The 14,907-nt window shown below is 47.4% G+C and overlaps 1 protein-coding gene across 6 annotated transcripts in view; it reads right to left on the bottom strand.

Moving 5' to 3' along the window:
- The window catches only part of LOC125629404 (uncharacterized), a 50,397-nt gene that overhangs the window by 35,248 nt on the left and 242 nt on the right, over positions 1-14,907 (bottom strand). The window lies entirely within an intron of this gene.

Here is a 14,907-nt window from a genome sequence, read left to right as displayed (position 1 = left end):
TGGCTCCATGTCTAGTTGGCAGCCGGTATCAAGTGGAGTGCCCCAAGGGTCGGTCCTGGGGCCGGTTTTGTTCAATATCTTCATAAATGATCTGGAGGATGGTGTGGATTGCACTCTCAGCAAATTTGCGGATGATACTAAACTGGGAGGAGTGGTAGATACGCTGGAGGGGAGGGATAGGATACAGAAGGACCTAGACAAATTGGAGGATTGGGCCAAAAGAAATCTGATGAGGTTCAATAAGGATAAGTGCAGGGTCCTGCACTTAGGACGGAAGAACCCAATGCACAGCTACAGACTAGGGACCGAATGGCTAGGCAGCAGTTCTGCGGAAAAGGACCTAGGGGTGACAGTGGACGAGAAGCTGGATATGAGTCAGCAGTGTGCCCTTGTTGCCAAGAAGGCCAATGGCATTTTGGGATGTATAAGTAGGGGCATAGCGAGCAGATCGAGGGACGTGATCGTTCCCCTCTATTTGACATTGGTGAGGCCTCATCTGGAGTAGTGTCCAGTTTTGGGCCCCACACTACAAGAAGGATGTGGATAAATTGGAGAGAGTCCAGTGAAGGGCAACAAAAATGATTAGGGGTCTGGAACACATGACTTATGAGGAGAGGCTGAGGGAGCTGGGATTGTTTAGCCTGCAGAAGAGAAGAATGAGGGGGGATTTGATCGCTGCTTTCAACTACCTGAAAGGGGGTTCCAAAGAGGATGGCTCTAGACTGTTCTCAATGGTAGCAGATGACAGAACGAGGAGTAATGGTCTCAAGTTGCAGTGGGGGAGGTTTAGATTGGATATTAGGAAAAACTTTTTCACTAAGAGGGTGGTGAAACACTGGAATGCGTTACCTAGGGAGGTGGTAGAATCTCCTTCCTTAGAGGTTTTTAAGGTCAGGCATGACAAAGCCCTGGCTGGGATGATTTAACTGGGATTTGGTCCTGCTTCGAGCAGGGGGTTAGACTAGATGACCTTCTGGGGTCCCTTCCAACCCTGATATTCTATGATTCTATGATCTATTGACTTCTGGGAATTCCCAGTAAAAGAAACAACCCAGTGAAGGTGATACCCTGAGGGAAAGGCCTCATGTGTCTTTACAAATTGGTATAATCTAATCTGGAACTTTATACACTAAAATACTTTATTCATAAAATATCAGGGTTGGAAGGGACTTCAGGAGGTCTTTTAGTCCAACCTGCTGCTCAAAGCAGGACCAATCCCCAATTTTTGCCCCAGATCCCTAAATGGACCCCTCAAGGATTGAACTCACAACCCTAGGTTTAGCAGGCCAATGCTCAAACCACTGAACTATCCCTCCTCCCCTTTGTAGCTATGGCTATTGTCTAATGTCGCTACAGGGCAGAATCCAGGTTGGGTGCCTTAGCTGTGAATTCCATCCCCAGCACATTGTGATTGCTGTTAAGTGGGTTTGGCAACATTCATTTTGTCTATTTCTTTTTTTTTTAATTTCAATTGACAATATTGATATTTATTTTAAGCCCTTTTTTCAATGTTTACAATTTCAATGTTCAGAGCTGTGGGAAATTATGGGGGTGGTCAGACAACAATTATTTAATTACAGTAAATGTTGAGATTCCCAAAGCCAAATCTTTTTAAATGTTCAAACAAATTGTCAATGTCACAAGCAAAATATACAGTGTAAATATCCTTAAAATCAAACTACTTTCTCCAGAAGCATTTCTGTATTTTACCTATATAATTAGTTTTTCCATCTGTGTGTGTGTGTGTGTACAGTGAAATCAACATTTACTGCAATTTATTAATAAAAATCCAATCCCTTCAAGCGTACTTTTAAGTAACTACATGCTTTAATTTTTTCACTTCCTGGACTGTAATGCTTCCTTTGGGGATAATTACACTCTCCGTGTGATGTATTTTACTCTCAGTACCGTAACCCTATCATGATGTAGCTCCTGTCTGGGAGCTCTGCTGAGGCCAGTGGCATTATGATCAGAATGTGACACTCTGACACATGAGCAGAGACCCATGGGGGAGGGTGGAGGATGAGGTAACATGGAAGCTACCAGGGTTGAACATGGCCCTACAGATTGTGAGGAGCAAACTCCCTCTCCCCTTCTCCTCTCTCCCACCTCCCAGAGTCAGTAACTCTGATAAATCGTTCCCTGAAATCTAATTAGCCGCAGAACGTGAGACAGTGATTAACGCAGGTGTCTTAGGGGCTGCAGCACCAAACCCCTACCTGGGTGAGGGGGGTGAAGAACTGCAGTAGAAATGGCTTAGGCTGGCTGATGTGGGACTGGGAGCTGAGTTGACGAAGAGGCCAGAACTCATGGGGGGTTGGGACAAGAAGTCAACAGGACTAGGTAGAGGCACTTCTGTGTAATTTCCCCCTGTTTACCATCCTGCCATGTATTTAATTTAGAAACTCTTCATTCACATTTAAACACAGTGGAGCTAAGCTGTGTTGATGCATTTCCACTTACAGTGGTATAGTTTTAATTAGGTGCTTAATCAGATGCTTATGCAACACAAAGCAGTCAATAATTGGTGTGCTTTCATTAAGTAACTTGACTGTGTGCTGTGCCGCACTTTTAAAAAAAAGATGGCTTGAGCAAGTGTCAAAATTTCAGGCATTAAGAAATGGAAAGTTGGTGTCAGTTCATTTCTCATGTGTTTATCTCATAATTTTAATTTTAGTTTTGAATCAGTATTAATACCATGTTGTTTTAATAGCATTAGAGTCTATTTGTATAATTGTTTGCAAGATTTCATTGGATATTGTGAACCAGCCATCTTAACCTTTTATTTTGAGATTACTAAATACAATCCAGCACCCCACTCCTGAAAGACCTCAAGCCTTGGCTGGTGGCATGCTCCTTGGAAAGCAAACACCTGATGAGCCCTTTCGTCCTAAAATTGCTTTTGGATCTTTGACATTGCTTTATCCACCCCACCAGAAAATGCTATAGGTAACCAGGTAATTACAGCATACCTTCACTAGGTATAGTTCTACCAGCTATGTGCCAAAATTGAAATGGTTCTGTTTGTTTTATCTTTCATTCAGCTTTGCAGTTATTAGATCTCATGTAAAAACTGGAACTGAAATAACCAAAGCAAGTTAAGAAAAGAGTGGCATCGGGCACAGGTGGGAGTAAAATGATAAAGGGCAAGAACTCAGAGCCCCAGACCCCCAATGTGATGAGGCCATGAAATAGGTTAATGCAGTCCTAGGATGGGTCAGGCGAGGTATTTCCGGTAGACACAGGGAAAGGTTAGTACTGCTATACAAGCAGCAAAGAGTCCTGTGGCACCTTATAGACTAACAAACGTACTGGAGCATACGCTTTTGTGGGTGAATACCCACTACGTCACACGGTGCTCTGTATTCACCCAGGAAAGCTTATGTTCCAATATGTCTGTTAGTCTATAAGGAGCCACAGGACCCTTTGCCGCTTTTACAGATCCAGACTCACACGGCTACCCCTCTGATACTGCTATACAAGGCACTGATGAGACCTCACCTGGGCCATTCTGGTCTCCCATGTTTAAGAAGGGTGAATTCAAACTGGAACAGGTGCAGAGAAGGGCTACTAGGATGATCCGAGGAATGGAAAACCTGCCATATGAGAGAAGACTCGAAGAGCTTGACTCGTTTAGCCTAAGCTAAAGAAGGCTGAGGGGAGATAGGATTGCTCCCTATAAATACATCAGAAGGAGGGATAAATACCAGGGAGGAGAGGAGTTATTTCGGTTAAGCACCAATGTTGGCACTAGAACAAATGGATATTGGCGACCAACAAGTTTTGGCTTGACAGTAGGCCAAGATTTCTAACCATTAGAATGAAATTTTGGAACAGCCTTCCAAGGGGAGCAGCGGGGGCAAAAAACCTAACAGGCTTCAAGAATGAGCTCAATGCCTTCATGGAGGGGATGGTATGATGGGACTGCCTACAATGGCATGTAGCTGATCTGCAACTGCTAGCAGCAAATATCTCCAAAGGCCGGTGATGGGACACTAGACGGGGAGGGCTCTGAGTTACTACAGAGAATTCTTTCCCAGGTGTCTTGCTGCTGGGTCTTGCCCACATGCTCAGGGTCTAACTGACTGCCATAATTGGGGATGGGAAGGAATTTTGCCCAGACTCAGATTGGCAGAGACCCTGTGGGGTTTTTTTTTTGCCTTCCTCTGCAGCATGGGGCATGGCATGGGTCATTTGCAGGTTTAAACTAGTGTGAATAGTGGATATTTTGTGTAGCTTGAAGTCTTTAAATAATGATTTGAGGACTTCATTAACTCAGCCAGAGGTTATGGGTCTATTACAGGAGTGGGTGAGTGAGGTTCTGTGGCCTGCGATGTGCAGGAGGTCAGACTAGATGATCTTGATGGTCCCTTCTGGCCGCAAAGCCTGAGAGTCTATAAACTGTGCTTTGCTTTGCACAGACACTGATGGCAATCAGAGCCCTATCGTGCAGCACATGGCAGAGAACCTGACTGAGATCAGGATCCCCATTGTGCTGGGCACTGCACAGACAGAGAGGGAAAGTCCTTGCCCCAAAGAGATCACAATCCAAGTAGACAATGGGTAGGAGGAAAACAGAGAGGGGCTGTGATTTCCCCAACATCACCAATGAGGTCAGTGACAGAGCCAGGAACAGACCCCGGTAACTCCAGAGCCCCATGACCCACAGCTCGGAAAGGTCCCCAGGCCCCATTGTATTAGGCTGCAGGAAGAGCTGGTTTGTCCATGGATGCACAGGCTGCCTTGGCAGGGCAGGGCCATAGCTGGGGGTGTGTCATGGGTCAGGAGAAGTCTGTGTCCAGTCCTGTGGTGCTGTGCTCCTGGCTCATTCCTCCAGCACTCACTGCTGCCCCTCCGTTACCAGCTATACTGTTCAGGCAGCCCCAGGCCTCAGAGAGGTCACTGCCCCCCCCCCCCCCCAAACCAGATTTACAGATCTTGCGTAGCAGATAGAATACCCCTGCTCAGGGTTCTAGGGGTGTGTCTGTGCGAATTTGCTATTGTGCTTTTTCAGGGAGTTTGTTGAGCAGATGGTGTAGAAACTCCCTGAAAAATCACAAGAGCAAATCCGCACAGACACATCCCTAGAACCCCGAGCAAGGGTATTCTATCTGCTACGCAAGATCCATAAACCTGGAAATATTCGGCGCCCCATCATCTCGGGCATTGGCACTCTGACAGCAGGATTGTCTGGCTATGTAGACTCCCTCCTCAGGCCCAATGCTACCAGCACTCTCAGCTATCTTTGAGACACCACTGACTTCCTGAGGAAACTACAATCCATCGGTGATCTTCCTGATAACACCATCCTGGCCACTATGATGTAGAAGCCCTCTACACCAACATTCCACACAAAGATGGACTACAAGCCATCAGGAACACTACCCACGATAATGTCACAGCAAACCTGATGGCTCAATTTTGTGACTTTGTCCTCATCCGTAACTATTTCAGATTTGGGGACAATGCATACCTTCAAATCAGCGGCACTGCTATGGGTACCCGCATGGCCCCACAGTATGCCAACATTTTTATGGCTGACTAAGAACAATGCTTCCTCAGCTCTTGTCCCATAATGCTCCATCTCTACTTGCGCTACATTGATGACATCTTCATCAACTGGACCCATGGAAAAGAAGCCCTTGAGGAATTCCACCATGATTTCAACAATTTCCATCCCACCATCAACCTCAGCCTGGACCAGTCCACACAAGAGATCCACTTCTTGGACACTATGGTGCTAATACGCAATGGTCACAGAACCACCACCCTACACCGGAAACCTCCTGACCGCTATGTCTACCTACATGCCTCCAGCTTTCATCCAGACCACACCCACGATCCATTGTCTACAGCCAAACTCTAAGATACAACTGCATTTGCTCCAACCCCTCAGACAGAGACAAACACCTACAAGATCTCTATCAAGCATTCTTACAACTACAATACCCACCTGCCAAAGCGAAGAAACAGATTGACAGAGCCAGAAGAGTACCCAGAAGTTACCTACTGCAGGACAGTCCCAACAAAGAGTATAACAGAACGCCACTAGCCATCACTTTCAGCCCCCAACTAAAACCTCTCCAGTGCATCATCAAGGATCTGCAACCTATCCTGAAGGACAACCCATCACTCTCACAGATCTTGGGAGACAGGCCAGTCCTTGCTTACAGACAGCCTCCCAACCTGAAGGAAATACTCACCAGCAACCACACGCCACACAACAAAAACACTAACCCAGGAACCTATCCTTGCAACAAAGCCCGTTGCCAACTGTGTCCACATATTTATTCAGGGGACACCATCATAGGGCATAATCACATCAGCCACACTATCAGAGGCTCGTTCACCTGCACATCTACCAATGTGATATATGCCATCATGTGCCAGTAATGCCCCTCTGCCATGTACATTGGCCAAACCGGACAGTCTCGATGTAAAAGAATAAATGGACACAAATCAGACGTCGGTGTAGAACACAACAGCACAAAAGAGAATTATTTCAATATAGGCATGGAAGGGATCTTGAGAGGTTGTCTACTGAAGCCTCCTGTGATGAGGCCAGACCAAGTATCCCTAGACTTTCCCAGACCGGTGTACCTCTACCCTGGTCTAGAAACCTCCAATGAAGGAAATTCCACAACCTCCCTTGGAAGCCAATGCAATGCAAACAGACCAAAACAATGCTGTACACGCACACACTGGGCTTGGGGTTCATAGATTCATAATGATCATCTCAGGGGACACTATCACAGGGCCTAATAACATCAGCCACACTATCAGAGGCTCGTTCACCTGCACATCTACCAGTGTGATCTATGCCATCATGTACAAGCAATGCCCCTCTGCCATGTATATTGGTCAAACTGGACAGTCTCTACGTAAAAGAATAAATGGACACAAATCAGATGTCAAGAATTATAACATTCACAAACCAGTCAGAGAACACTTCAATCTCTCTGGTCACGCGATTACAGACATGAAAGTTGCGATATTACAACAGAAAAACTTCAAAACCAGAGTCCAGCGAGAGACTGCTGAATTGGAATTCATTTGCAAATTGGATACAATTAACTTAGGCTTGAACAGAGACTGGGAGTGGCTAACTCATTATACAAGGTAACCTATTTCCCCTTGTTTTTTCCTACCAAGCTCCTTGAGTCTCCTTTCATAAGGCAAGTTTTCCATTCCTCGGATCACCCTAGTAGCCCTTCTCTGTACCTGTTCCACTTGAGGGGGCCATTTAAGGATATGGGGCAAAAATTGGGGATTTGTCCTGCTTTGAGCAGGGGGTTGGACTAGATGACCTCCTGAGGTCCCTTTCAATCCTGATATTCTATGATTCTATGATACACTTTGAATTCATCCTTCTTAAACATGGGAGACCAGAACTGCACACAGTATGCCAGGTGAGCTCTCACCAATGCCTTGTATAATGGTACTAAAACCTTATCTCTACTGGAAATACCTCGCCTGATGCATCCCAAGACCGCATTCGCTTTTTTCACGGCCATATCACATTGGCGGCTCATAGTCATCCTATGATCAACCAATACTCCAAGGTCCTTCTCCTCCGTTACTTCTAATTGATGTGTCCCCAGCTTATAGATGTAAGCAGAGACAGGATGAGCTCCACCCTGACATCTGGTGGTGAGGTGTGGCAAGTTGTGGAAAAGAACTTCAGGGGCCGATCTCATTTGCATAGGCACACCCACCACGCCTAGAATGAAACCATAGCTGCCCAAATGGTCACTTTGGCTGCTGTGGGATCCCCAGTGTCTCTGTTATTGGGGCAGGAAGAATAAATTGTTATTACCCTGATTATGGGAACTGTGCTTGGAACTGTACGTGGCCTTTTGTTATGATGGAGGGATTCACCATCAACTAAGTAGCACTCGCTAGGCAAGGGTCATGGGTTCCAAAACTGTGTGAATGAAGAGAGGCTGGGGACAAGTATTAATACTTGGTGGCATGGGCCCCTTGGTGAGGGCCTTACATGCTAATTGTACTTCCTCCTCTCTCCACTGTGGAATATCAGAGCTAATTTTGATTTCATTAGAAGTCTAGTTATAGGCTGCTGAGCTCACTTTGGGCTGACAGTGCACCAGCACTGGGGCTCCCCTACTACAAGCTGAATTCACTTAAGAGCTGAAATCACTGAGTGTTGTGTTAAGTAGTGGGGGAGCCTGAACATATATTGTGGAGCAGTTTGCGGGACGGCTGGTGAAGCAGTTCGACGCGGAGCAGTGTGTGGATGGCAGGAGCTGAGCGAAGGAGTTCGTGGGGCGGCTGGCGGAGCGGAGCGCAGCTGAGCGAAGGAGTTCGTGGGGCGGCTGGCGGAGCGGAGCGCAGCTGAGCGAAGGAGTTCGTGGGGCGGCTGGCGGAGCGGAGTGCTGCTATGGAGCTATGGGGCGGTCAGCTTCAGATCATGTAAGGTGCCTCTTACCCCCATCCCATTTCCACCCAGGTTGGGAGGTAAAGCTCCGCAGATAAACTTTCGAACTCTGGGGCTGCCCTGACCAGGGACAGAGACTTTTGGAGCATTGGACTTTTGGGACTTTGGGTGATTTGGGGTTGCTGGACTCAAGAACCAAGGGGAAAAGGGCATGCCCCAATTTGCCTGGGGTGGGTTTTTTTTTTGCTCACGGGTTGTGTTATGAATCCTGTTGGTGGTGTTTCCCCAACATAATGCCACATTGTTTCTCTCTGTTATTAAAAGGCTTTTGCTACACTCAGACTATGTGCTTGCGAGAGGGGAAGTATTGCCTTTTGGAGGCGCCCAGCGGGGGTGGTATATATTTGTCCCAGGTCACTGGGTGGGGGCTCGAGCCGGTTTGCATTGTGTTATTGGAATGGAACCCCTAGATATTGAACCCGGCCCTTGTTGCTGCCAACTCTGATGGGCAGAAGGGTTACATAACTAAAATTTTTGTTATTAATCCCTAAATGCATAACCTTACACTTCTCACTATTAAATTTCATCCTATTACTATTACTCCAGTTTACAAGGTCATCCAGATCATCCTGTATGATATCCTGGTCCTTCTCTAAATTGGCAATACCTCCCAGCTTTCTATCATCCACAAACTTTATTAGCACACTCCCACTTTTTGTGCCGAGGTCAGTAATAAAATGATTAAATAAGATTGGTCCCAAAACTGATCCCTGAGGAACTCCACTGGTAACCTCCCTCCAGCCTGACAGTTCACCTTTCAGTAGGACCCACTGTAGTCTCCCTGTTAACCAATTCCTTATCCACCTTTCAATTTTCATATTGATCCCCATCTTTTCCAATTTAACTAATGATTCCCCATGTGGCACGGTATCAAACACCTTACTGAAATCTAGGTAAATTAGATCCACTGCGTTTCCTCTAAAAAATCTGTTACTTTCTCAAAGAAGGAGATCAAATTGGTTTGGCACAATCTACCTTTTGTAAAACCATGTTGTAGTTTGTCCCATTTACCATTGACCTCAATGTCCTTAACTACTTTCTCCTTCAAAATTTTTTCAAAGACCTTGCACACTACAGATGTCAAACTAACAGGCCTGTAGTTACCCGGATCTCTTTTTTTCCCTTTCTTAAAAACAGGAACTATGTTAGCAATTCTCCAGTCATACGGTACAACCCCTGAGTTTACAGATTCATTAAAAATTCTTGCTAATGGGCTTGCAACTTCGTGTGCCAATTCCTTTAATATTCTTGGATGACAATTATCTGAGCCCCCCCAATTTAGTCCCATTTAGCTGTTTGAGTTTCGTTTCTACCTCAGATATGGTAATATCTACCTCCATCCTCATTCCCATTTGTCATGCTACCATTATCCCCAAGATCCTCTTTAGCCTTATTAAAGACTGAGGCAAAGTATTTGTTTAGATATTGGGCCATGCCTAGATTATCCTTGACCTCCACTCCATCCTCAGTGTTTAGTGGTCCCGCTTCTTCTTTCTTTGTTTTCTTCTTATTTATATGGCTATAGAACCTTTTACTATTGGTTTTAATTCCCTTTGCAAGGTCCAATTCTACTTGACTTTTAGCCTGTCTCACTTTATCCCTACATGTTCTGACCTCAATAAGGTAGCTTTCCTAGCTGATCTCTCCCATCTTCCACTCCCTGTATGCTTTCTGCTTTTTCTTAATCACCTCTCTGAGATGCTTGCTCATCCAGCTTGGTCTGCAACTCCTGCCTTTGAATTTTTTCCCCTTTCTTGGGATGCAGACTTCCGATAGCTTCTGCAGCTTTGATTTAAAGTAATCCCAGGCCTCCTCTGCCTGATAAGTTCTTCAGTCTAGTCCACTTCCCTAACTAATTTCCTTAATTTTTGAAAGTCAGCCCTTTTGAAATCAAAAACCCTAGTTGCAGATTTATTTTTGTTAATCCTTCCGTTCAGTTTGAACTGAATTAGCTCATGATCACTTGAACCAAGATTATCCCCTACAACCATTTCTTCTATGAGGTCCTCACTACTCACCAAAACCAAATCTAAAATGGCATCCCCTCCAGTCGGTTCAGCAACTACTTGATGAAGGAATCCATCAGCTATCGCATCTAGGAACATCTGAGCCCTATTATTATTACTAGCACTCGTGTCTAGTCTATATCTGGGAAGATAAAGTCTCCCATGATCACGCAGATTCCATTAGTATTTACTTCATTAAAAACATTAAAGAGGGCTCTATCCATATCCAAATTAGATCCCGGCGGTCTATAGCACACCCCAAGCACTATCCCAGGGGAGGCTCTAATAGTTTTCTTCCCCAATGTAATTTTTGCCCAGACGGACTCTGTCTTATCCATTCCATCGATTCTTATTTCTTTACATTCTACCTCATCATTGATATACAATGCTACTCCACCACCTTTACCTTTATTTCGGTCTTTCCTAAACAGCACATACCCTTCAATACCTGTAGACCAGTCATGACAACTATTCCACCATGTTTCTGTTCTCCCTACAATATCTGGTTTCACTTCCTTCACCAGTACCTCTAGTTCCTCCATTTTGTTACCTAGGCTCCTCGCATTGGTGTACAAACATCTTAATTTTTGCTGTTTGGCCTCGCTCACATTCTGTACCCTATTAGGCACAGTCATTCTACAGCCAGTATAACCTATTAGACTGGTATCCACACTGCCCTTCCTCCTTATATACATTCTCCTACCACGGCTGTATACTTTCTTACTTCGTTTTCTTCCCTTTCAATGCTAAAATCCGGTGTGGAGATTACCTGGACATCTCCCCCAAATTCCTAGTTTAAAGCTCTCTTAATCAGTTGTGCCAGTCTCCACCCTAGAAGTCTATTTCCTTCCCTACTCAGATGAAGTCCATCCTGAGAGAACTATCCTCTGTCCATGAATGCCTCCCAGTGGCCATAGATCCCAAAGCCCTCCTTATAGCACCATTGCCTAAGCCATCTGTTGATAGTCATAATCCTGTCACACCTTTGTTGCCCTTTTCTAGGAACAGGCAGAATCCCACTAAAGATCACCTGAGCCTCCATTTCCTTAAGCATCTTCCCCTGCCCAGCATAGTCTCCCTTAATACGTTCCAGCGAGAATCTAGCCATATCATTTGTTCCCACATGAAGGATAATTAGGGGATTCTTTCCTGCTCCCTTTAGGATCCTTTTCAACCTCAGGTCTACATCCCGTATCTTAGCACCTGGAAGACAGCATACCCTTCTATTCTCTGGATCAGCTCTGGTTACAGGCTTGTCTAGTCTCAGTAAAGAGTTCCCGATTACATAGACCTGCCTTTTCCTGGTGACGGTGCTATTCTCCAGTCTATCCCCTGTTCCCTCTGGCTGCAAGTTCTTTCCATTCCTATTCTCCCTTGTAATCCTCTTCAACCTACCCTGTATCCTCCTGGGGCTCATATTTGGTGTAGTTTCCATTGACTCTTCCCCTTTTCCTATAGGACTAGCCGCTCTTCTCTTCTTCCTTGCCCTTCCACCTTCAGTGACTACCTGCTGAGCCCTTTCTTCATTTTCCAACTCTGCAAACCTGTTCTTGAGCTCTATTTCTCCTTCACTAGCCCATCTTTTCCTCTGCCTGGTTCTTTTAGTCACATGCTTCCACTGACCACTTTCCTCACCCAGTCTCCCCTCAGAATTCCCCAGCCCTGCTTCCATCTGCAAGTCTGAGCTTTTCCCTTCAGATACCTCATGTCTTTGCTCCATAATCTGCTCGAACCTCTTTCTAAACTCAACCAGACTTTCCACCTGCATCTCCAAACCTTGGATCTTTTCCTCCACCAGCTCTATCAGACGGCATTTCATGCAGACAAAACTCTTACCAGGTACCTCCTCCAGGATCATGTACATACTGCAGCTTCCATATTCAGTCATCCTCATTGTGTCTTCCACTACATGAGTCACTCCCACTGCTGCCTCTGTATCTGTCATACCCTTCCCACCTAAGTCCTGTTAATCTTCTCCAACAGAACTCCCACTCAAACTCCCCTGTTTACAGCTCTGTTTGCTAGCTCCTGTGCCGCGACAGCTGTCTGTGTTAAGGGGAGAGGCAAGAATTCAAACAATCTGGGTTCAGTTTTGCCCCAAATTCTCCACGCAAACTTGAGCAAATTATTTCAGCTCTCTGAGCTTCAGTTTCCCCATCTGTAAAATGGAGAGTCCCACCATTTGCCTATTTAGCCTTTGAGCTTTTTGTGGCAATGGTTCTCTGTCACTGTGAGCATGTCTACACTGCAGTTAGACACTGACGGCTGGCCTGTGCCCACTGACTTGGGCTCACACGGGGTTGTTGGGCTGTGGGGTTGTTTAATTGCAGTGTAGATGTTATGGCTTGGGCTGCAGCCCAAGGTCTGGCACCCTCCCACCTTGCAGGTCCTACAACCTGTCTCCAGCCCGAGCCCAGACATCTACACTGCAATGAAACAGCCCCTTCACCTGAGCCCTGTGAGCCCACGTCAGCTGGCATGGGCCCGCTGTGGACTTTTTAATGGCAGTGTAGACATACCCTTGGTGTCCGTTCAGCACCTCTCACAATGGGGACTCTGACCTTGGTCAGTGTCTGTACAGAGCCCTGCACAACAGGGGGCCTGATCTCAGTCGGGGGCTCTGCAACTCCCGGCATTATAGGATCCCTGATTTTGTTTGGGGACTCTGCCGCATCTGGCAAAATGTGGGGCCAGGATCTCCTTCAGTGTCTGTGCAGTGACCAGTACAGTGGTCGGGTCAGTGCAGTACCAGGCCCAACGGAGACACAGATCTCAGTCGAGGTCTCTGAAGTGCCCAGCACAATGGAGGCACTGCCTGGCACAAGGGGGGCCGTGATCTCGCTCCAGGTCTCCGTTTTCCCTGGCACAATAGGGGGCCTGATGTCAGTTGGGGTCTCTACAGCGCCCGGCACAACAGGGGCATAGATCTCACTTGGGGTCTCCGCAGCGCCTGGCAGAACAGGACCCAGATCTCACTTGGGGTCTCCACAGCGCCTGGCAGAACAAGGTCCCCGATTTTGTTTGCTGTCTCTGCAGCACCTGGCACAATGGGAGCCTGATTTCACTTCGTATTGATGCAGGGCTTGGCACAACAGGGGCCCGGAGATCAGTCAGGGTCACTGTAGCACCCAGCACAACAAGGTCCCTGCTCTCTTTAGGGCTCTCTGCAGTTCCTGGTACAATGAGTGCCCCAAACTTGGTCAAGGTTTGTGCAGTGTCCGGCACACTGGGGCACCTGATCTCAGGCAAAGCCTGAGCCACGCTCAGTACGATTAGAACCCTGATCTCAGTTGGACACCTGGAGAGAAAAGCGGGAAGATTTTCAAGAATTTGATATCAGTATTTCAGAACTGAGGAGAAAATGGGGCACAAACTAAATATTTGCCAATATAAGAGAGAAGCACCAAGATCTGGGTAGATTTTATGTCATCACTCAACAGTTCAAGAGAAAACAGGGGAAATTTGAGGGGATTATACAGCGATATTCAAGCAACAACAGAACAGGATGGATTCTTTTTGCCTCATATTCACATGGACAGCAGGGAGCCCTTTCACAGGGGAAAAGAGTGGGGCTGGAGTCCGGTGGTCACTGGCTGTGGGGCGGGGCTGGCAGTGGGCTCTGGAAATGTGACTAGCAGGCGGTAGGGGCAGGGGCTGCTGGGTTGGGTGGGGGAAAGTAGCTGGGACTGGGAAACCTGGGGCCCGGCAGTCTCCATGGGGAATGCTTGCTCCTCTCTTCCCTTCCTGTGCCTTTCCATGCCCTGTTGCCAACAGAGAGTGCCCCCCCAGCCCAGCCCAGCCCATCAGGACTCTCCCAGCCTCTGCCCATTTCAGAAATCACTCAGGGAAACATTTCCCACCTAAACAAGGACAAAACACTGCAGGGAAAAATGGGGGGAACACCCCCAAACCTGAGATTTGAACTAGACACAGGAGAAGTGGAGAGCAAATGGGGTACAGTCGGTGGAGGAGACCAGAGAAGACCTTCTCAGGCAATTGAGAGAAAAGCGGCGGGGGGGGGGGGAGATCACCATGGAGTTTGACCGTTGCTAACCAGAGAGAAAGGGGAAGGACCGGAAAGGATGGTATCACCCTGGGAGAGGGCAGCGGTAAATCCGAGGGGATCTCAGCCCCCAGCTTCTCGGGGGTCACCTGCTCTTCTCCTCTTCCTGCAATTTCCTAACTGTACAGACATTTTTCCATCCGCCCCTTTCCCCAGGTCTCCCTCCTCCTCCTCCTCCTCCTCCTCCCCCCAGCCCGGGCTCACTCCCCCCGGCCCGGCCCGGCCCGGCCCGGCCCGGCAGCCCCCGCCCAGCCACACTCAGGGACCCGGGGGGCTGGTCCCCTCCCCCGGCGCCCGGGGGCCCCAGGCAGAGCCGGGCGGGGGGCGCTGGGCTCCCGCTCTTACAGCGGCTCTGAGCCCCGCGGGCGGGCGGGCGGGCGGGC

The sequence above is a fragment of the Caretta caretta genome, chromosome 22, assembly GCF_965140235.1.
Source record: "Caretta caretta isolate rCarCar2 chromosome 22, rCarCar1.hap1, whole genome shotgun sequence".
NCBI lineage: Eukaryota > Metazoa > Chordata > Testudines > Cheloniidae > Caretta > Caretta caretta.
This window is presented reverse-complemented; position numbering and strand designations above follow the sequence as displayed.